At 51.7% G+C, this 23,375-nt stretch overlaps 1 long non-coding RNA gene across 2 annotated transcripts in view; it reads left to right on the top strand.

Annotated features, from left to right (window-relative positions):
- Window positions 1–20,003, top strand: part of LOC125620182 — a 32,300-nt gene extending 12,297 nt beyond the window's left edge. For both annotated transcript variants that reach the window (XR_007351783.1, XR_007351782.1), the window contains exon 3: window positions 19,247–20,003. This is a non-coding gene — a long non-coding RNA (uncharacterized LOC125620182). The remainder of the gene's footprint in view (window positions 1–19,246) is intronic.
- Window positions 20,004–23,375: the final 3,372 nt, after the last annotated feature.

The raw sequence follows: 23,375 nt of genomic DNA, 5'->3' as shown, positions 1-23,375 counted from the left end.
GGTCTATGGCATGCCAAGTTGATGAGCTCCAGGTGGAGTCTCCTCTCCAGCCTCCGCTGGAAAGTGGTAGACATTCACTACCACTTCCCTGCCACCTCCACCAGGACATCCCCACACATCTGTGTTGAGGGCCACAGCCGAGTCGGGATGACGCATGGCATTTTTGCCAGAAGTAGTGGTTGAGAGGTGACGCCAGCGAGCCATTAAGATGATGACTTTTGAGTTCTCGCGGAGTTCCCGTTGAGCTCTCGCAGGGATTCCTGAAGAGTTCTCACTGGTTGGGGAAGTGCCAGAGGAGGGATTTCCGGTGTGTGGTTCTTGGAGGAGCCGCGTGGCGATCGGGAGAGTTCCCGGGGAGCGTGTGTGGAGTGTGCTGGTGGAGTTCAGAAATAAAGTTTGTTCCTGCTTCAGTGGCCCATGATTTGTGCCCAGCCAGATTGTGGCACATCTGTCCAAACTCAACTCCAGAGCCCCCACCCCCACCCCCAGCACAAACCTTTCCCCTATTTTTCTTCCACTGGAAAATGACACCAAATTTTCGCAGACGTGCTATTTGGGACATCGTCCTGCTTTCAGGCCCTAGATGTCATCCAACACCGAGACCCATTTCTTCTGCATCATAAATTTCTCTTGAATACGCTCACGTCTCTTTATTTTAATGTCATCCCTGCTCCATGGAAATGGCCATTGCCTGGGTGACCACAGTATCTTCCAGATTTTATGCTCACCCTCCCACCCACCTCCCAGGAACCAGGATAGTCTTGAAAAGAGAAAAGTAAAACGAACGTCATTCCCTTGCCTAAAACGCTCTACCTTCGATTCTTTTGAAAGTAAAGTCTGAAGTCTTCCCAGGGCTCCTGGGATCCTGTTCTTCCTGGCCTGGCCTGCCTGTCACTCTCCCCCAGGCCTCTGCCCTTCTCCCTGCAGCCTCGTCTGATCACCTTCTTTCCTTCTGGGTCCTGCTGAGATCTCCCAGATCTCCCCGCAGGGTGGCCTGTGTGGCTGGGTGAGCTCCCGGCTCTTCCTGCAGCTGGCTCCACAGAAGCACTTTCTCACCCCCCCTCCCCACAGGTGGTCCACTTCTGGTATACCTGTGGGTATGTGTTAGGGGACAGTGTTAGGGGACTGGTCCTCAGTGTGCTGGTGTTAAGAAGTGGTGGGTCTGTAGGAGGTGGGTCTGTTGGAGGTGGGGCCTCAGAGGAGGTCACTGGGAGCCCTGCCCTCAGAAGGGAGCTCCCATGGGACTGAGTGAGTTGTTATAAAAGATCCTCTCATCTCATTCCAGCCTCCTGTCTCAAGATGGGATCTCTTTCTCTTACAGTCACTCCAGCGTGGTGATGCCATCCTCCATGCGGTCCTTACCACACCCTAAGGAATACCCTTGAACCTCCAAACTGTGAGCTAGATAAATTTATTTTCTTTATAAAGTACCCGGCCTCAGGTATTTTATTATAATACCAGAAGACAGACTAATATCTATTCCTATTAGTTTACCTCATACTCTTATTCTTTTCAGGGCTGGTACCATTAGAATTATTCCAATCTCTGATTATTTATTACTTGTTGGCTTAACTCTGATCAGCCTCCCTCACTATTGGACTCTAAGCACCAGGAGAACTGGGATTTTCTGCTTTCAGTGTTATTCACCATAGTGTCTCTGGTGCCTTGCACTGTGCCCAACACAGAGGAGCTGCTCATCAACAGTCCCTGGATATTGAAAGACGGCCAAGAGCAAGGGGAGTGAGAAAATCAGGAGTGAGAGGGACCAGGCTGTCTACACACTGTCTCAAAACACTGCTGTCTCCTGGCCTGCAGCAGGGGATCCTTCAAAAAGAATGCTCTAGGATTTATAAAGACCCTCTGAGCCTGGGAAGCCTGCCCGCCCATGGCAAGCGCTTCCTCCTGGCGTGGCCTGTGCCCAGTCTCCTCACAGAAGGCCTGTGTTTGAGGTTCCGAGCTCTAGAAAGCCTTCTGGCCTTTTCTGCTCAGTGAGCCCGTCCACTCCTATTTACTTCAGAGAAGCAAAAGCCGTAAGCTGAGAAAGGCCTCCGTGCACATTTCCGGAGTGGCAAGCGCTTGGACAGGGACGCCGCTGGCTGCCTCCGCAGGGGTCGAGGGGGCTCCCCAAACGGTGCTCTGCTGCAGTTTGCTCCGCTTGGCTCTGGATGGCAGGAGAGGGGCCCTGGGACAGCCTCCAGGCCCAGCTCAGGGGACAGTGGGGATGGATGGATGGAGACAGCCCGGGCCGCAGGACACAGAACACAGATAAAATGCAGGATCCCACTTTTATTCAGCTCCCAGTCTAGCAGGGAGGACCTGGCTGGATAGGCACTGCCGTCCGAGTGGGCCAGACAGGTGTTTCCTGCCTAAAGGGTGGTCCTGCCGCACTGGGCAAGCCCGGCAGACGGTATCAAAGTCCCAGATATCAGGAAGATCTGGAGTCTGGGAACCAGAAAGGCCCATGTCAGAGTCTCACCTCTGATGGAACAAGTCGGGTCACCTCTGAGCCGTGGTTTCCACAGCTCTAATGTGGGAGGCACACCTTGCCTGCAGGGTGACAGTGACAGGACAGGACAGTGGAAAGCAGCACCCAGAGCAGAGCCCAGCACCTCCAAAGCACTCAGCCTGCCAGCTCTCCCCTGGCAGGGCTGTGGCTGAACCCCAGGAGGAGAGGGGATAATGACTACAGCCAGGTTTCTGGAGACAATGCGGTGGTGAGGAGTAGGGGTTCCCCAGGTTCGCCTAGGATGCCCTCGGTCTGAGGCTTATGGGTAGCACCTTGGCCAGGAGGGAGGGGACACTGGTCCCTTGGGGCGCAGCTGAATCTGCAGTGTTTCCTCCTCTGGACTCTACCAGGTGTCGTTGGGAGTCGGGTGGCCAGGAAAGACGTGGACGGGAGCCTGACCTGCAGTGAGGCCTGAGGCCAGCTGGGGGAGACCCTAGGGGCCCTCAGATGAAGATCTTGTTGACTGAGGAGCATTTATTCTTTCAGTAAATGCCCAGGGAAGCAATTCAATTTGCTGGGCCCCTTATTTGGAGCTGCTTTGGAGGAACTCAAACTCGTTTATCCTTCCATTTGTGCATTTATTGGAGTGAATCTGTGTGTTCCATTTGCTATGTAATTCCACTCCATGGGCCACCCCCCCCCCAGAGGCCAGGAACATGGGGAGAGCAGGGCCGCGCCCTGGCTCTTGGGTAGGCCATGATCTGGTGGGGAGCAGACAGGTGTGAGAGGGAAGCTGTGGCACTCTCCTAAGAGACATCTCCTGGGCTTGCTGAGCCACCTCTGCCCCCAGAGCCATGTGACCTGGGCTGCCAGCTCATCTCTCTAGCTTGGGTTTTTTCTTGGGATTGCTGTGAGAATAAAGTGCTTAAGCAATGCCTTCACAGTGTGGCGCTCTCGGTAAATGTGAGTGACAGTGACAGTGGTGGTTGTGGGGATGGTGACGGTGATGGTGATGGTGACGGTGATGGTGATGGTGATGGTGATAGTAATGACAACAGTGATGGTGGTGGTGGTGGTGGTGACAGAGTGGTGGTAATGATGGTGACACGGAGCAGAGGGAGATAACATAGAAAACTGTGGGGTGAGGCAGCAAGGACAGGCAACCTAGAGGGGACCTTCTAGTCCTGTCTTAGAATAGGAAGAAGGGATCACCAAATAGGGTGAGGAGGGGCAGCCCCGTGGAGAGGAGTGGGTGGCCAGGTTCAGCGGTACGACATGGGTGGCATGATGGCTGGCCAGGGGAAGGATATCTATCAGCCCAGACTTCCCTTCACTGACCGGAGGGAGGGTGGAACTTGAAACTGAGACCTTTAGATTTAACTCCACTCACCGAGAGCCCCCTGAGGGACAGATTTCTGAGACATTCATTCCCTCAGAACTGGAGGCTCACCTTCTGTCCTTCTCTTGGGCCAAGAAGTTGGACCAGCATCTAGCAAATATTTATGTTAGGATATTTGGAGACTGCACAAAATTTACAGATATTTTCATAATGCCTTTCACGGTTTACACTGTGTGACATCTGCCTCTGTCTCCTGAAAAGGAAAGGCAGCTCATAAAGAAAATGGGTTGGGAAGAGGGAGAGGAAGTCCCCCACAGCATTCATCTGACAAGGGCTTGCTGTGGAGACAGAGGAATTGAGCCAGTGCCAACCTGGGTCGGAAGCCCGGGTGCACGTAGGACTTGGCTGCAGCCTGCGGAGCACTTCTGCGTTCGTCATCTCTTACACACCTGCAGAAACCCAGTGAGGAGGGGATGTTGACTTCGTATTGCAAACAGGGAAACAGAAGCTCAGAAAGGCCACGGGAACCCTTCAGAACTCACCACTGGAACACGGCAAAGTTCTAAGTGGCATTTTTATCTCTAAGGGCAAGGAAAAGGCAGCTTTGCAAAATTCTGACTTCAAAGCAAGTTGAACAAGTTTTGCAGTTTTTATAAGTTACTTTCCTGAAAGTTTTCACAAGCTGCCATTGCTAAGGACAGTCTTAGTTAGTATAGGTGCAGGGCTGCGAAGCCCATGTCAGCTTCCACCTGTGCAGGTTCTTGTTCTGCAACGCCACTGTTTCTGATCTCGAGTCCTGACTGGGGGGTCTCAGGGGAACCTTGAAGCCACAAATAAGAGACTGGCAATGGAGGCAGCCTGGGTTCCTATATCCCCACATGGAAGAAAATGGCTAGACCTGCATCAAACCGGGTCTCGGCAGATAGGACAAGTGATCGTCCCAGCTCATTCACACAACGGGAAGCACGGTGGGCCTGAACCTGGGTCAGGCTGGCTCCAGACTCGTGCTCCAGGTCCCTGTGTCGAGATGCTCTCCTTCAGATGGTGGCCACACTGGATGCAGAGGACACGAGTGAATGTACAACATGTTCCCCGACATCGCTGGACCTCAGGAATCTCAGAGAGGCCAGGAAATACCTCAGAGAGGGAGGAAAGCCCAGAGCACAGGGTGCACAAGGCGTGGAGACCAGGGAACGGAAAGGAAGCCGGCTGCACAGGACAGGGAGTGCCTTGGGGGGCTTGTCATCGGAAGGGAAGCCGTGAAGCTGTTTACCTAGCCAGCTCTGGACAGGAGCAGTTGATTTGGAGCCAGGAAGAAGGGCCTGGGAGCCAAGGGTAACTGGGGATTGAGGGTTGAACCTCGATAGTATGAAGAGTGAGGCCAGAGAAGCTTAGTGGAGATGGGAGCAGATCACCGGGCAGGCGAAGGTGGACTGCGTCCCACTCTGCCTGGAATCCTCCGCCTGCCTCTACCTCCCTGGGCTTGTTTAATGGGACACCTCAAAGAGGGAGACTGAACTCCTAAGATCCTTTGAAGGATGGATAAATGAGAATACTTACAAGAATTTTTTTTTCATGTTCTAATGTCTTTTAGGCAAAGAAAAAAATTAAAAGTCAGGTCTTTGGTTCTCCTTATCTTTGGAAATATTCCTGTGGAAACTCTTTTATCTGCATTTGATTTATCTAGTCCAGAGAGAGGTTTCAATTTTGTTTGTTTTTTCTCTCTCTTTCTTTCCTTCCTTCCTTCCTTCCTTCCTTCCTTCCTTCCTTCCTTCCTTCCTTCCTTCCTTTCTTGAGATGGGATCTCACTGGGTCACCCAACCCTGCCACCTCAGCCTCCCTCATAGCTGGGACTATAGTCCTCAGCCTGGAGAGAGGTTGGGCAGACACCTGATTGTGCAGATACAATCGCATTAGCTTTGGTAGGAGTGGGGCTGCTGGTGACAATGTAGATTCCCATTACTGGCCTCTGTCTGTGTCTCTCTTGGTAGGAGTGAGCAGGGGTGAGCTGGCAGTCCTGCCCCCAAGAACTCAAACCCTGGGCTCTGCCTGGGCTGGGGGGGTGTTCTGGTTTAGATATGAGGTATCCCCCAAAAGCTCATGTGTGATGCAAGAATTTTCAGAGGTGAAATGATTAGATTATGAGAGGTGTGACCTAATCAGTGGATTAATCCACTTATTTGGATTAACTGGGTGGTAACTGTAGGCAGGTGGGGTGTGGCTGCAGAATTGACATCATCAAGGTCGTGCCTTTGGGGGATCTATTTTGTCCTTGGGGAGTGGACCTCTCTCCCTGGTTGCCTGTTCTGAGCTGCTTTCCTCAGCCGCCTGTCACCTTGATGTTCGGAATCACATGCCCGGGGTGGACCCTCTGAAACTGGGCGTGATGATAACGCTTCTTCCTCTACGCTGTTCCGTCCGTCTTTTGGTCAGAGCAACACAGGGCTGACTAAAGCAGTGGGGTCCCCCTGCGGTCCGCAAAATCACAGAACCAAGAGGGGTTGGCAGCTGGAGGGGGACGGAGAGGTGGGAATGAGCAGCAGGTGCAAGCAGGAAGCCGTCAGCTAGAAGCGCCTCCCATGGGCGCATGCGCACTGAGGAGGCATTGATAAAGCCCCCAGTGAAGGGCTGGGTCACAGAGGACAGCGCGTGCTGCCTGAGGGCTCTGCAGGCTCTTCTTCAGGGGCTGGGCGAGGTGGCTCTGCCAACTACTGCTGTGTGACAGCTACCCCCCAAGTACAGTGACTCAATACCATGGTCTCATGTGGTGGGCCATGCGACTCTGCGACATGCATCCTTAGGTGATTTCCTCACTGAGGGGACAGCACAGGGTGCATGTCCGCAACCCAGATGGCACAGCCTGCTACACACTTGGGCTGGCTACAGAGTGTGTCCATGCTCCCAGGGCTATGGGGAGAAGACCAGATTGAACCGGCACAAGACGAAATACCAGAGTCCTGTGAGGCGGCTGCCGGGGGTAGCCCACAATGTGTGGATTTATATAGACTTTTTCCCAAAAAGCAGGAGGTGTGCATTCTAAAGCAATGGTAAAAAATTAACTTAGTAAACATACAGACCAATGATAGAAGCTTCTCATCTCCTTTATAACTAATGGGAGCACCATGGTCCCCACCATTGTGTATGTCCTCAGTCACTGATGGAATGTTCAGGGCTTGGCTGGACTTGTTTTGTCTCAGGTGCCTTGAGTGGGCTGAAGGGGGGGGGCTGATCTAGGCTGGATGTGGCCGATGGCTCCTCCAGGACTAGCTGATGAACCTAAGTGTGTTCTCATGCAGCGACTAAAATGCATGAGGACAGGCCACCACACAGTCACACTGGAAAGTCTAGGTCACATCATCCCGCTAACAATCCACCTGCCCAAGTGTGACATGAGCGAGCCTGATGCTAAGGAGGGAGATCGCAGCAGGGGACGTCAGTACAGAGTCATGGCCAATCTGGGGCAATGGTCTCAGGACCTGCAGGTCTCGATGGCCGGCAAAACTACTATGTCCATTCTGCTTTTCTCTTCATCTGCTTGTCTTTGTACCCAGGCACCTTGGTTATTTCTGGGAATTTGGTTAAGAGCCTCCTCTAAAGCTCCATTGTTTTCATATTAGTGTAATTTATACTGCGTCTGTGTACCGTCGGAGCCCACTAAGGTGAGGTCGGCCCTTGGCCCGTTCGCTCAAGGGTGTGGGAATGAGGAAAGAGCTCACCTTGTGGCCCCCCAGCCACCCATGCTGCCTCCACGTCCTCAGAAGTGTGCCCCTCACTCAGGTGTGTGTTTGTTCACAACTCGCTCACTTGGCACCTTTTACTGAAGCCTCTTCCCCGTTGCAGCACTGAGGTAGAGGCTGGAGGCTGGAGGCTGGCAGGGAACCAGGCACAGTTCCTGTGTCCTTAAGGGGGCTACAAATAAATATTGTGGTCTCAGATTGTGACATGTGCTGGGAACGGAAAATCAAGCACTGAGAACACCTTAAAGAGCATGTGCGTGTCCACAGGGTGAGTCACTTCCAGCCTCATCAGGATGGCTACTATAAAGAATAAAACCAGAAAACAAGAAGCAGCATGGGTTGGTGGGGATGTGGAGCAAGTAGAACCCTGGGCCCAGCTGGTACCCAGCTGTGGAAAGCAGTGGGGTGGTGCTTCAAATAATCCAGACATAGAACAACCCTGAGATCCAGTAGTTCCACCTCTGAACGTGTGCCCCAGGAGAACCGAAGCAGGGTCTTGAGACAGGTGAGCACCATCTTCCCAGCCACATTGTTCATAATCACTGAAACATGGAAGCAACGCAAGTGTCAGTCAACACATGACCAGGCAAGGAAAATGTGGTAGGTGCACATGGAGCACAGAAAATATTGCATGTGAAGAATGCATGTGAATGTGAGATAGGCACATGCACGTATCATTCAGCCTTCTGATATATGCTATGAGATGTAGCTGCATGGGAAAATAAGCAGGTCACAAAAAGACAAACGCTATGATTCCATTTATGTGGTATCCTCGAGTGGTCATAATCATAGAGACAAAGTTAGAGTGGCGGTTCCCAGGGGCTGTTGGGTGTCACTGTTTCATGGGGCCGTTTCAATTTTGCAAGATGAGAGAGTCCCGGAAATGATGGGGGAGATGGCTGCACACTGTGTGCATGTGCCAAATACCACTGAACTGTCCCCTTGAACATAGTGAAGAGGGTCAGCTTCATGCCATGTGTATTTTATCAGGTTCCAGTCAGCTTTCCCATCCCTGTGACCAAAAGGAGGAAAAATGAATCTTGGCTCATGGTTTCAGGGTCTCAGTCCCTAGACAGCCAACTCCATTCCTTGGGGCTTGAAGCGAGGCAGAACATCATGGCAGAGGGGTGTGGCAGAGGAAGGCAGCTGGGGACACGGTGCCAAGAAGCAGAGAGAGCTTCATTCACCAGGAACAAAATCTAAATCCCAAAGGCTCTCACCCAGAGAGCCAGGTCCTCGGGCCACAGCCTGCCTGCCTGCCCACGGTGACAGCCCAGCTAATCCCACCAGGGGACCATTCTCTGATTGGGTCAAGGCTCTCACAGTCCGATCACATCACCACTAAACTTTCTTACATTGTCTCACACATGAGCTTTTGGGGACACCTCACATCCAAACCATGTAGACCACAAAGTGTGGGCAGGCGGCCTGTGTTTTCAGGGCTGTAGCTTATTTGACGATTAAAGCTGAACTTTCCTGTCTTGTTCAGGAAGCCTTGAGTCCCCCGAAGCCGGCCAAGGAGGGACACCATCCCCCACACCCCCTCCCACCCATTGGATGGCTCTATTATATAACACTGCACACAGCACCCAGGAGGAAATGCTCTTAGAGGAGGATAAAAATACATTCTGAGATCTCAACAAACCTGCTGCTGTCTCCTGCTCACTAACCTCAAACCCAGATGGGCAAAGTGAGTAATTAAAAAGAGTCTCAGAGGTGTTTAAAGTGAATTTGAGTCACAGCCGAGTGGCGGGCACAGCAGAGCATGCGTCTGGCCGGCTTGGAGTCTGTCATCGAGCGCTGTGCCTCCAAACCACTTCCCCACAGCCTAGACCAGGCTTAGGCGTGCGAAGGCTCTTTTTAGTTTTCCCTTCTACACCACCAAGATTCAGAACTAGCTTGGCTTGGAGATTGTCTTTCGCCCCCATCCCCACCGTGCTGACAGCCTTAGATGGCAGACCGTCCACCCAGAGCTGGCGCAGAGCTCCAGAGAGGGTCAGCCACTGTGTGTACAGAGGGGCAGCCAGAGGGAAAGGCCCAGAGAAAGATGGATTGATAGACGCGAGGGAGAACACTGCATTCTAATGGTAGGAGGGCTTCGGGGCCTGGATTCCTCTGGAGCGCTGGTTGGATCTCTGTTTGTTTCTGCATCGCCTCCTCAGCTACGCTTTTGTACAGATTGAGCTGTGATGATGCTGACTGCTCACCTTGGCCAGAAAGGGCCCAAGTTTGGAGAATGTTCCCCAGAAGGACAGGACTGCTGCCCTTGCTTCTGAAGCATGTGTGTGTGAGTGTGTGTGTGTGTGTGTCTATATTGTCACTTACTAGACTCAGAAGCGTGGAAGCAAACCTAAAACATAATACCACCATCTTGAAGATAAGCCTGGAGAAGAGGAGCTGGGGGTGTGGCTCAGTGGGAGCACTTGTCTACCACGTGCCAGGCATTGGTTCCATCCCCAGCACCGGGAAAAAATAATCGGAGTGGAATCAGGCGCATATCTAGGTCACTACACTTCAGGAGCTGCTAACTGTGCTCTCTGGGGACTGGGGAGGTGGTGGTGAAATGAACTGAGTGGGACAACCTGCAGCCAGGGTACCAGAGCTCCCTGGGGAGGACAACCCGGGGCTCAGCTCTGGGGCACGCATGTGACAAAGCAGCCCGTCGATCAGCTCTCCTGACTGTTAAAGATCACCCCTAGTGTGGTACTGTGTGTGCATGAAATTCCCTAATGTATTTTGCTAATTCCAATTTTAGGAAGTCAGTGTGTGCAGCTACAGAGGAGAGCAGGGTTTAGCCAGGGCTTCTGGTAGTGACCGCTGACCTCGTAAAACATGAAAACCAGTGCAGCGAAGTTCAGGGAAGTGGGGGGGGGATGGGAAGAGGGGGGGCTGATTTCACAAGGCAGAGACAGGGAGGGAGGACAGCCCGCTGCATAGCTGATGCACCTGAGGTGGATGCTGAGAGATAGGTGCAGAGCAGAGAAGCCCAGGGCAAGGCCTAGAGGGCGGCTGGGCTCAAGGGACTCATTGTCGAGGGAAAAGCAACCAAGATCCCTGGGCCCAGGCAGATGGTCCAGGGGGAACCACCTGTAAGTGGACACAGGGCGGCAGAGGCAGGAGACAGGCGCCCAGTAAAGAAGGTGCCAGTGAAACCATCAGTCCCCCGTTCCGCCCCCCGGGTGCGGGTGACCCTGAGATAGGCACAAGGAGAACCGTCCTGGAGCTACAGGCCCCATCTGGATCCTGAGGGAGAAAGCTCTCTGTGGAGGCGCCCCATGAGAGCTACTGGGAAGACCCCTACCCAGCCTCACAGGGCAGCTGCACCAGGGCGGATACCCGGAAATTCACATCCAGAGCAGTAAAGGTTAAACCTGGGGAGGGTTAGACCCTGCGCCCCAGAGAGAGACCTAGATGTCCAGCAGAGACCAGCATCTCCCAGCAACAGGGGTGTGGATCAAATCCCCAACACCCACCCTCGGAGTTCCTCAGCTCAGCCAAGGCCAAACCCCAACTACTAGAACCTCCAGTTTAGAACTCTGCCCCACTCTGCTGCAGGGACACATAGTTTATCAGCACCCCGTCTGTCCCATTCTGTATTGGGAAGCTGAGAGCTACCACAACCAGCCTTGGCTCCCAGGAGGAGCACAGAGACACCGAACCAGCCCAGCCCTCTACCCAGGGTCACAGAGCCAAAAGTAAATATGAAGAATGAAAGCCCACCCCCAGTAGTTAGGACCACCTCCACAGAAATAAGCCCTTTATTTCACATTAAGATTTTATCTCATCTCTCTCTTTTTAAATTTCTCTGCATTCCCCCATATATATATATTTTTTAATTTTAGCTTTTTCCAATTTTTAAAATATCATTTCATTATTTTATTTTGTTTTTTACTGTTTTGTTCTATGAGATTTGAATGTGCGTGTGTTCTCACTGTGCAGATAGGGTTCAAAAATCTACATCTGTGTATTCTTATTTTACTTTCATCTTAATTACTTTCTTCTGCACCTGTCTATCATTTATCCCTGGATTGACAGGTGGGCATAGTTACAGGTGGATTTGGCTGTTTGGGCTGTACATTTGCTTGTTTGTCTTCGTGTTGAGCTGTCGTCTCCTCTCCCCCCTCTAATAGCCAGAATTTTCTGTTCTCTCTTCCTCTTTCAAGTTTACATGACTTTGAGTTCATTTTTTACCCCTCCACTTTACAGCCGTCATCTGCTGCCTACCTACTTCCTCTCCTGTGTCCATTAACATTTTAAAACCTTTCGAATCTTCTCCTGCTTCCTACCCTATTTTCACTTAAGAAACTGTGAACCACTGTTTGAGAAAACTACCTGGTCTATGCAGTCTCTGCCCCCTTCCTGTTGTGACTATGAGGCAGTGGTCGGCACCTGCTGTCCGTGCGTGATCTAGTTCAGTTGTTCATCGTTGGTGTCAATGTTAAATGTTGACCCCACCTCCCTAAGTAGGTGCCAGTTAGGGTTACAGATGTCAAAGTGGACACTAGACATGTGTCCCAAGGCTGAACACCTGTTGGTGACATTATGCTTTTCCTGCCTCACTCACCGGGGTGAGGGCAGTCTACTCAAACCACCCATCCACTCTGGAGACCCTGAGCAACCAGCCCCTGGCTTGTTGAATAGATGAGCCTGGTGCCCATGCGTCACGGAAGACAGGGTGAGGATCTTACTGAGGGCCCCGAGGGCTGAGTTCTGGGAAGGACGATCTGTCAATCATTCTGAGTGATGCTGAATGGTGAGAAAGTGCTTGTGAGCCAACCAGAGTGAAGCGCTGCTGGTGCTGAGCACATCCTGGGCTCCCAGCCTCGCTTCTCTCACGTCCCCATCTCGTCTCCACCAGAAGCCAGGGGATTAGAAGTATCTGGGCTTTAAGGGTGAAAAGCCTGCAGCTTCCCTGAGTGCTGGGACTGCCCAGGTGGCACAGCGGAGGCAGCCGGGCTTCCCTCTGGCTCTCCCTGCTGCTGTTTCCTCCCCGAGTTCCCAAACGTGAGCACCCCTGGCTGGCTGCTGAGGCGCAGGCTGTGAGGCATCTCTAATTCATAGGTAGGTCTGGGTCGGGGAGCCAGAAAGTCTGCTGTTTAGTAGAAGTTCCCAGGGGATACCGCTGTCACTGCTCCAGAAACACACTGTACCATGGGCCACCTCACAGCTGCCCATCCTCTGGCTGGTCGGTGTCACACCCCATTGTCCTTGCCCTTGGAGCGCACGCTACAATAAGACTCTTTCCCTCCTGGTGTTCAGATTGAGAACAAGATCCGGGGGGCAGAGGTCAGCTTCGTCCTCTTCGTTTTGCCTGGCATGGGCCAGGCCCTGGGTTCCATCCCCCCGCGCGCGCGCACACACACACGTTACACTCTCCTACCCACAAAGCTGACTGAAATGCGAGGCTTCAGAGGTCTGGTCTCCATGGGCTTTCTAAAAAGTCACCTCTGAATTGAAGTTTAACCACTCCAATTGTTAGCGTCCAGTCTCGCTGGTCAAGCCCTGGGCTCACCTCGCAGGGCAGATGAGAACTGCCACCTCTGGAGGCAGCTGGATTCCAAACAGACCTCACTGTCCCAGTCCAGGGGCAGAACTGTCTCAGTTTCCTTCCTGAGTAGGAAAGGTTGTGACATGCAGGCTGACAGCTGGGCCTCGTGTTCGGTCAACATCAAAACAGTTTCTTATGGCATCGCATCAGACAGGGGCACGCTGCAGCCAAGGCTGAGAGAGAAGCCGATCACTGTCAGGCCATGGAGTCCCCAGCGGCCCCCTCGGCTTGTGGGTGTGAAGGCTGACTCCCTGACCGCTGCCACTTGGCCTTCCTTGGGATTTACTGAGATGCCCAACAGAGGACTCATCTGATCCAGAGCCAAGCCCGGCTCCTGGCACTCCTCCACCTCCGCCCAGCCAAGCCCCAATTCTTCATTAGGTCTTTCCTGGCACCTTCTACTGGGACTCCTGAAGTTCCACGTGGAACGTGCATTCCCCTTGCTTGATGACCAGCAGTCCTGAGCTGCTTGGCTGCAGGTGCAGCCTGGTCTCTGGCTCTGAGGCTTTGCAGGGGAAGGTGGGGGGATGTGAGCGCATGCTCCCACACTTCTTCTCTCCCCTCCATGGAGACTTCAGGAGGGCTGAACACATATCACCTCCACCAACCGTGACCTGGCTGAGCCGGAGCATGTGGAAAGTCGCCCATTCCCACCTGTCAATGGCCCTCTACTCAGGCCTCTGGTGCGGCGACTCTCAGCTTCCTCTTCCAGCTCCTGTATCTGTCAACCTTTCAGACTATGATACAGGTCCTGAAGCAGGCTGCTGTTTTACAGGAGAGAGGTTTATTTCACTCACAATTTTGGAGGTTCTGAGCCAGGAATATCAGGCTCAAAGTTGGTGACGGTCAACAGAAAGGCACTATATGTTCTACACTCAAACATCGGGGACAGGAACACAGGGCTCAAGTCTAAGTTGGAGATGGCTAAAAGAAAAGGCACGGCATGTTTTATGCTCAAGGTAAAAGGCAACATGGCCTCCCGAGCTACTGCCACTGCTCAAGGTGACAACCAGAGACACAGAAACCCAGCAAGAGGTCTGAGCACAGAACCCTGATTGGAGCAACCCAGACCCATTAAATGCACTTCCATGTTAGAATCCCCTGGAGGTGGGCAGCACACTTCAGACACATCTCTGAGCACCTAGAGATCACAGTGAATCATGAATAGAGCCACGTGACCTGTCAACATGTGACTTCCTAATCCATGTCTGGATATGGGCTGTGCACCCCTGGACTTCCCTGCACTCTGTCCATGGAGTGGTCACTTTGCTGCCCAGCTACTGTGCCTGTGGGGCAGCCTCCTTGCCATAGTAGTCAGAGCAACAGCTGGGTCTCTTACCCTGTCTGTGTTGGCCGTGTTTGATTCTGTCCTGCATAAGCTAAAGGAGGCAGTGGCTGGTCACAGGCCTGGCATTGCATCAGCCTCATTCTGGTGGCAGATCCCGAGGTGGCATATGGCATCACATAGCAAGACAAGGGAGTGTGTGTGTGTATGTGTATGTGAATGTGTGTGCGTGCATGCGTGTGTGTGTGTGTGCGCGAGCGCGCGGGCGCGGGTGTGCACAGGTGTGGTCTCTGGCCCCTCTTCCTTCAGCACTAGGACTCAGTCATCCCTGATGAGCTTTCTAAGCCTGGGCACTTCTCAATGGCCCCACCGCCGTTGGATCAGGTCTCCGCCTCTCGATGCCTCTACCTGATGTCTGTGGATCAGACTCCATAGCTCAGGACAAGTCCTTGGGGCCGGTAGCAGCCCTGCAGCCGTCCTTCCTGCTGCCCCACATGACCCTCTTGGCCTTAGTCTCTCGAGAACGTCCAACTAGATGCTCCTTCAGCAGGCTCCAGATGAGCGGTGGTGCTACCCTACAGCCCTGACAAGGACGGCCACCACCAGGGCTGCTCACCTGCCCCTGCTCAGAGGGAGAGGCAAGCGGAAAAGGAGATGGCAGTCAGCTCACGTGGCTGCAGGGTCTCCGTACCTGCACCCCTGGTCTCACCTTGAGGAAGCTGAGGGGCACTGGGAGCGTAAGACCAGTGCTGGGTAGGAGGGACTTGGTCACAGCCTCCTTAATGCCAGGACTCCTCAATGCCAAACACTCAGTGCCAAGTGCCCTGGTGGGCACTTCACCCAGCAGGCTCATTGTGTGCCTCCGTGGAGAAGAAGGTTTCCCTACCATTCGCTCCTCAGAAGTACGGGCCCCAGGATGCTGAGGTCCGCCTGCGCTCAGCAAAAGGTGGAAACACTGCCACAGGGCCTCTCTCCCCTGAGAGCCACCCTTCCACACTCTGGTAACTACCTAGTCACTGTTTTCTTTGAAAAGAACATTTTATTAAGTTAACCAAACCTCTACTCTGCAATTAACTCTCATTACACAAGCAATTAAATGGGGAGTAGGATTATTTTGCAATTTAAAGCTATTTATGCTGACACTAGATTTTCCTCTAATTAATTCTTACTTCCTGGTTTTAATTATTATTTAATTAACAGACTTTCTGACTCTATCTGCCTGTTATTTGAGCACCAGTTTATCTCCATGCCCAGGCAGTGAGCACATTGCTTCTGGGCAGATGGAATCTCCCGAAGGAGAGCAAAAAGCAGTCGGCTGAGTCCCTTGAGCTACCTGAAAGCAGAGCTTGTGAGAAGGGGAGGGAGTGTTTCCCCACCTGGAGTCCCCAGTCTAACCTGCAGCACCAGTGCTCTGCCGGACAGGGCGCCCGGTGGCTAGCTCAGGGTGGGGTGGCTCAGGGGCCTGGACCTGCCTTCCGTGTCAGAGAACATGTGAGTGGCACGTGGACACAGAGCCACACGCTGCGCCAGGCCTTCCTGGCCAGGATCATCCCGGGTGACTCTGTCAACAGGGGCTTGTCACCAGAGCTTCACCCCTGGCAGTCAGAGCCCCGACTGGACATGAGGAGGCCGTGGAGCAGGGTGCTGCTTGGGTGGCTGGACGGAGAGAGGCTTAATGAGGGTCCCTTCAGGGAGATAAGTCTGGGAAACACGGACTTAATTGTGGGTCCCCATTTCTTAACGGACTTTACAAATATGACCTCTCCAGCTCTTCGTTTTCTCTGTAACCCCTTCTGTGGGGTCCCCTGTGACTATCCTAGACGGGGTCCTTTGGACTCTCATAATTTCCCCTCTGGAGTCTACATAGTGATGCTAGATATTGCAAATAATGCATTGGGGATGCTTATACCAAAAAATTGTTTGTTGTATGTAAAAAAAAAAATCCAAGTTTAATAGTGTGTTCTGTAGTTGTCCTGGTAATCCCGGCAGCCCGACACCAGCAGTGCATTCTGTTGAGGAAGGTGGTCCTCTCCAAAGCACCTTTGCCCCGGCCTCGTCGAAATGTTCTCAGGGAACCAAATTAAACAATGATATGCGAAGCACTTCAACCTTTGCACATATGATGGCTCCTTCATTATATATAAATATAAAACCAGATCTCACATGACAGAGTTTGCAATCCTGAGACAGGAATTTAAAATTACCAGTTAATATACCAATGTCTATAATGGAAAAAAGTAGACCATGTGTAAGAAGAACAGGTAGATGCGGTCAGCAGAGAGACTGAAACCCCAAGAGAGAATTTTTAAAATGCTAGAAATTAAAGTTTTTTGTTTTTTTTTTTTTAAAAAAAAAAACACTATAGAAACAAGGACAGACATTAATGGATCACCTGTAAACCAGGAGCAGCTGAGGAAGGAAGTGGGCGCTTGAAGACAGCTCTGTAGCAGCTGCCTACCGAGGAGCAGAGAGAAGAAAGAAGGATAATCACCACAGGAAGTCCAAGGGCTGCGGGGCAGGGTCAAAACTTGCAGCTGAACACATGGGAACGGTGAAGGTGAGATGGCTGAGAATCTCAAAATTAATGACAGATGCCAAACCACAATTCCCAAGGAATGGCAAGAAGGACAAATACCAGAAACGCCTGCCCCTGGATATATCATATTTAAACTTCAAAAACCCAAAGAGAAAATATTGAAAGGAGCCAGAGGGAAAATGCACCTTTCCTACAAAGAGAATTAGAATCAACATCTCGTCAGAAACCAAGCAAGCAAGAAGAAGGTGGAGGAAGGTGTTTAAAATATTCAAAGAAAAACTTAAACAGGAATTTAAAAGTAGTGAGATTATCCTTGAAAAGAGGCAGAGAAAAAGTATTTCCCAAGTGAACAAAAATGCAGGGAATGTTTGCCGGCAGACATGACCTCAAGAGCTGTTAACGCAGATCCTCAGAGGACAATGGTGTTGCTTTAAGAACTAGAGCTACGTAAAGAAAGAGGTCAAAAAGGAAGAAACGAAGACAAGGCAAAACCTTATTTCTTTATTCTTAACTGATATGAAAGATAAATTATTGGAGTAATGACAGTAGCAGTGTCCGGGGCGATTCTGGCATGCCAGTTAGTGAAATGATTGACAGCAATGTTGGGAGGGATGGGAGGGCAGGTGGAACTCCCGGGCACCCACAACACACTTCCACATGCATCCTGGTGCTAATTGAGGGGACACCTAGGTTCATTTAAAATGTATGCTGCAAGTTCTAGGTCAACCACTCACATTTTACAAAAGAAATGCAGTTGATGTTCTAAGAGGGGGGAAAAAAACGGAATCATGTAAAAATTAGTGGATATAAGGAAAAGTGTCGGTGGCCTTTGAGATAAGCTGCACTTGTGCCACCCAGAATGTGGCTTATGCAATAAATCAGTTCTGCAGGGACCATGAGACAGTGAACATGGCCTGCTTAGCACAGCCCCAGTCACAGAATCTGCTTCATCAATATCTCCATCGTCACCGTCATTGCCAACAGTGTCACCATCGTCAGTCATTGTCATCGCAGGCATAATCACTGTGGGAGGGGAAGCCCTAGAGGATCCCTCTGGGTGCCCTGGGTCTGGCTTTGAGTTCCTGACAGCAAAAAACCAGAGGGGATTCTATTCTTACAGGAGGAGCAATAAAAGCTCAGAACTTGGGGCCACTCATGGAGATGCCTGGGAAGGTCACTGGGTCTGGGGGCCCCTGGAGCAGATCATTGCTCACCTTCCTTTGGAGGGGATCGTCAACCTGTCAGGACTAATGACCTGGTCCTCGTCTCTTTGTCTGACCTCATCTCCCATTACGTGCTCCCTCCCTCTGGATCTCAGTGGCCAAGCTCAGCTCAGCCTGAGTGTCTGTGAAATCTCCTGTTCCCTCTGTCAGACAAACTCTTCCCCTTCATCTTCTTGTCCTTCAGATCTCACTTCCAAGGTCAAATCTTCTAAGAGGTCAATCTGATGCTCTACTTGGGCATCTCTCCATACCCTCCTGTCAGCCTGCGCCTGTCTTATGATATCCTCTTCATAACATTTATTCATGTCTAAAATCACTTATTGATTAATAGATTATCTGTCTCTCCCACTAACACAAAAGCTTCTTGTGACTTTTGCTGGCTGTTTTATTTTTTTTAATTAATCTGCACTCTGTGTAGGATTGCAGTGAATAATCATTGAACAAGTGGATTTGAGAGAGAAGCTGCATCTGGTTGTGAGAGGGAACCTGGCTCTGCTGCCCACTGGGAGCACTGTAATGGAGAGCAAGCTTGCAGGGCTACCACCCTGCTCCAGCCAGGACACAGCTGAGTGCTTCTGCAAAATAATGCAAACAAGAATTTACAGCTTCCAGGAATGCTGGGAAGGAAGGAGTAGGAGAAGGGGGAGGAGGAGGAGGGGAGGATGAGGGGGAGGAGAAGAAGGAGGGGGAGGAAGGGGAGGAGGGGAGGAGGAGAAGGAGGAGGAGGAAGGAGGAGGGGAGGAGGAGGGGAGGAGGGAGGAGGAGGAAGAGGAGGAGGAGGAGGAGGAGGAGGAGGAGAAATGCACACATTTTTCTTTCTTTTACTGGCAAAAGTGTCCCTGTGTGACTGGAGAGGTCATTTTCCCAGGGGGCCTGGTACAGGTCATCTCTGTGGTGAAGATCAACATCTCTCCCTGAGCCCAACACCCCCAGGCAGGACTCTGATGGGACAGAACCAAGCAGGCCCAGGTGGCTGCAGACATCTCCCATGAGTTCCTTGCTCTGACTAGAGTGTAAACACTAAAATATTGAAAACCCCTGGAGTCCTCTTGGTGCATGACGGCCGGTGACGGATGGCCCCGAGCATGGCTATATTTAGGCGTCTGCGGGCTGACGTGTCTATTTGTTGCAGAACCACAAGGACCAATTCCAGAGTGAGTCTCCAGTGTGCCGGTCTCCATGGAAACGGTTCTCCAGTTTTGCTAGCCAGCCCCGGGAACAAGGAGCAATACCCAGGGAGCTTCTTCTCTGCTTGTCACACAGAATCGGAAGTCCAGCCTGGGAGGCAGGCTCCTTGGCCTGGAGAGGTCAGCACCCGGCCAGCCTCCTAGCACCCCTGCAGCTCACTCCTGTTCCCACACCTTCATCTCCCAGCTCCACATCTTTCATTAGTGGGCTTCATAAAGCTGGGCTGACCAGGAGCACCGAATCTGGGCATTCTAAGCAAAGATGTCCAAAGAAGGAGAGAAGGGAGGGAGGAGGTGACCTCTAGGGAGGACAGTGGGCCCAGGACAGGGGCAGGGGGCATTCACTTCCATTTTTTTGTGGATCATGGGTCTTGCTTTTCAACAGTATCCTGTTTCTTTTAAAATTCCCTAAAACAAGAAGGATTTCTGTTTAGTGGATGACTTGGCGTTGGGGACAGTTGAGCCACCTGGAATCCAGAAGGAACCAGGGTCTTCTGTGGACAGAAGAGAAGCAGATCTTCACAGCCAACCACGAGGATGTGTTTTTGTTCCTGGACCCCCACTCCTCCGCTTGCCACAACCTCAAGTCTCCGAGCACCAAACTTACTTCTAAATTTAGCTTTTGTTTTCAGTAGTTACAATTGTGCATCGTTTCATAGGCCAAATAGCACCACAAGGTTTATGGTATAAAAAGTAGAATAAAGAGAGTAAATGAAACATAAAAAGAACAGTCTCCTGCTCTACCTCCTTCTCTACTTCTCCCCGGGGATTCTCGGTGCCATTAGCTCTTTCTGCGGGTGTGTGGTGCCTACCGCGTGGCTGAGCAGCTTCCCTTGAAGTTCGAGAGTCAGACATTGATGGGACTGAGCTCTTACACACCACAGCTTCAACACGGGCTTTCTCTCCACCCACCTTCCCAAAAAGGTCAGGTCATAATTTTAGTTAGAACAAATATTCCGTGTACACAGTTATATGCCCATTAAACACCACAGCTGAGTCTGGAAGGATGGATTTCCTTTCTTTTATTCCTAATGATTTCCCTGAAATTGTCCCATTATTTTCTGTGCTCAGTTAACTGAACTATCCACCTTAATTCCCTGGAGAATGGTCCTGGAGATGTGTGGCCCTCTTCTCCATGAGGTCAAGTGCACTCTGTGGGTGCCACGTTCCCCTGGGGCACCTCTGCAGGGCATCCTCCCCCCTGGTCCCAGCCTGCACCACTGGCTGCCTGTCCAGCATGTGGTGGGAACAGGGTTTTCCTTTACTTCCGTCCTTGGGGTTCCCTTTTCCGTGCTCTGATGCCGACCCCATGTTTTCAGGATCATGTGTCTCCTGTTTTGATGTTTCCCTCTCATTTTAGTAGAGAACAACTTCCTGTTAATTCTGAAAAGGGACCATGACAGTTGCTTTTCATTTCTCCTTCCTGCTGCCCTGTGGTTGGATGGGTAAAGTATACCAGAATGGACTTCTCTTTCCTATAGTTTGGAGGTCATGCCTCTGCTTTTAGGGGTGCTATTAAAAGTCCAATAATACCCTAATTTCCAATTTTTCTGTATATAACCTGTAAATTTCACTCACTCTCATTTTGCTAAATATATTTTGGTTTAAAACAAGCTTCCCACCCTGGTTGGTTCTTACTGGTTGGTGGTGAAGCCAGATTTAAAATTAGGTAGTCAGTGTAGTTAGGTAAATCAGGTCTAATATCAAGTGAAATCTAAAATGGAGGCCATGCTGACAATGATTCTGGGAAACGCAGGACAACGCATGGAATGTTAATGAAGTCCCAGAAAGGCCCTAGGCCAAAGTCCACCCCTAAGAAATGTTAATGGAACCCAGGAAACAGCCCCCAACAGATTTGGAGATAGCCATCCCAAAAAGTGATAAGTAAGTCCTTCCTGCCCATTTGGCCCACCTGTGTCCTAACCCTTCTCCCTTGCATTCCATCATCAAACCTATAAAAAGGGGAGACAACCGCACTTCCACGGATTTCCACCTCTTTGGGTCCCCTTCTTCCTCCGGGAGAAGTCTTTTCTGCTGTCCTTTAATAAACTTCTAATTTATACTCTGACCTTGCCTCGGCGTGCTCTCTGGTGTTATTCTTCAACATTGGGGAAGCAAGGACTCATCACTAGCCAACAGCAGTAACAGTGGGCTGATTGGACTCTCCTCTTCAGCTGTTCAGAGGGCAGGTGGTGCTTGGCCTCTGGGTCCTGGGCTGAGTGAGGAGCTGTAAGGACGGAAGCCCCGGGGCCCGCCCAGGACTAGGGGCTTCACAGGGTGATTTGGACAGGTTAACTCAGGGCGGGCCAGGCTCCCCACATCTACAGCTCCTTAGACTAACCTGGTTCCCAGAAATTAGTCTTCCAGCTGCTGACGCAGGGTTTATTAGGCTGGAGGAGTGTTCTTAGTGAGGGATGCGAAGGTGGCTGGGAGGGGAGTCACCTTCCATCAGGTGAGTGGTCTTGTGCCTCATTCTTGTGGTAGGTATGGAGCCTCTGTGGTGTCTGGAACCAGGGTCCCCGTGTCTCCTGGTCTTCTGCAGGGATGAGAATGTGTCACAGCTTTGGCAACATGGGATGGGTCACAGTCCAAGCCCAACTTCTTTTTATGCAAACGTTTAGCAAAACCTTTTGCTTTGGCCTTTCCCCAGGGGCCTCTTAGGGGACATCTCAGTGACGAAAGGACTTTCTAACAAAATGAGTCCCTCTCAGCTGAGCCTGGACACCTTGGGCAGGATGCTGATGAGGACTGATCCAGGGAGACAAAAGCAAGAGCCCCCCCCCACCACCCCCACCCCACAGAAAGGCTGCTTTCTGTGATGGAGGTACCTCTTCCAGACGCCTCAACTCTCTGACTCTCCGAGGCCCTGAGAGGTTACCGGGGTTACGGGGGTGACCGCGGGGCTGCTGGCCCCTCCTACTGTTAACTTCAGGGTCAGCTTTCTCTTCTGCTGGGTCAGTGATCTCTTGGCTTTCTGCCTTCAAACCTCCAAAAATTCCATTGCTCTTGGCCTTGGTCTTGGTCCCCTGTCCCAGTCTCCTTGTCCTGGTGGATTTCTGTCTTTTCAAATCTTTTTATTCACTAGTGTGTGGGGTATTAGGAGAAAGTGGAAGTACCACTAAAGGGGTTAAATCCAGTGCCAACAGAAGTCCCCGGGGGTGACATCCATGTACCCCAAACGTGCTACCCATCTGAAAGTCTCTTTGCCTCCTGTCTGCCCAGTGTGTATGGTGGCCGTCAGCTGAAGGTGGGAGGTGGTGGGGACACATCTCTCCAGAACACATATAGGCTTCCTCTGGCCACTGTCCCCTGCACAGTGCAGCACAGCAGCTGTTATACAGCAATGACACTGTCTTGGGTGTAAGTCACCTGAAGGTAATTCAGAGTGTGCAGGGGGATGTGGGCAGGTTCTCTGCCAATACAATGCCGTTTTATAGGAGGAGCACCCATGGATTTTGGTATCCTCGGGTATCTCTCTGACTGCCGAGGGGCCACTGTGCTAGTCACTGTTGGCTACCCAGCAAACAACCCTTGTCCCTCAATCAGGACCCTGTCCACATGGCACCTCGGTTCTCTGGCAGAGCACTCCCTAGTCTGCCCCGGGCTGCCCTGGCACTCTGGTCATGCTGGGAGATGGGCATGGCCTGTGTAGGCTGGCAAATGGGTAGGTTGTGCTCCTTGGTGTCATGTTTGCACAACTGAATTCTAAACCTTGATTTGTCTCTAGATGAGCTTCTGACAGGTGCTTCTGTCCCTGAAAGAGCATCTGGTGTTACCTTTCTGAACTTCTGCTTAGCTGGGGACTTTCTCCTCTTGTCCTCGTGAGCAGGATGCGTGCTGAGTTGCCATCTCTGGGTCAGCTCAGAGGCAGCCCTGCAGAGGGGAGGGACGGTGCTGCTCACGGGCACCTGTGCCTGCTCTGGGTTTGCTGTAGTTCGGTATCATGGGGACATCCACCACCCCACCAGCCCCTTCCCAAACCGGAGTGTGACAGCCACCAGGAAGACAGTGGGGACAGGTGCTGGTGTCCGGGTCTGATGCCAAGCATCCTCAGCCTCAGTGCTCCTTTGGGAG

Source organism: Marmota marmota, unplaced genomic scaffold (genome assembly GCF_001458135.2).
Source record: "Marmota marmota marmota unplaced genomic scaffold, marMar, whole genome shotgun sequence".
Lineage (NCBI taxonomy): Eukaryota > Metazoa > Chordata > Mammalia > Rodentia > Sciuridae > Marmota > Marmota marmota.
Note: the sequence above shows the minus strand (reverse complement) of the source record. Positions and strands in the feature narration are given on the sequence as shown.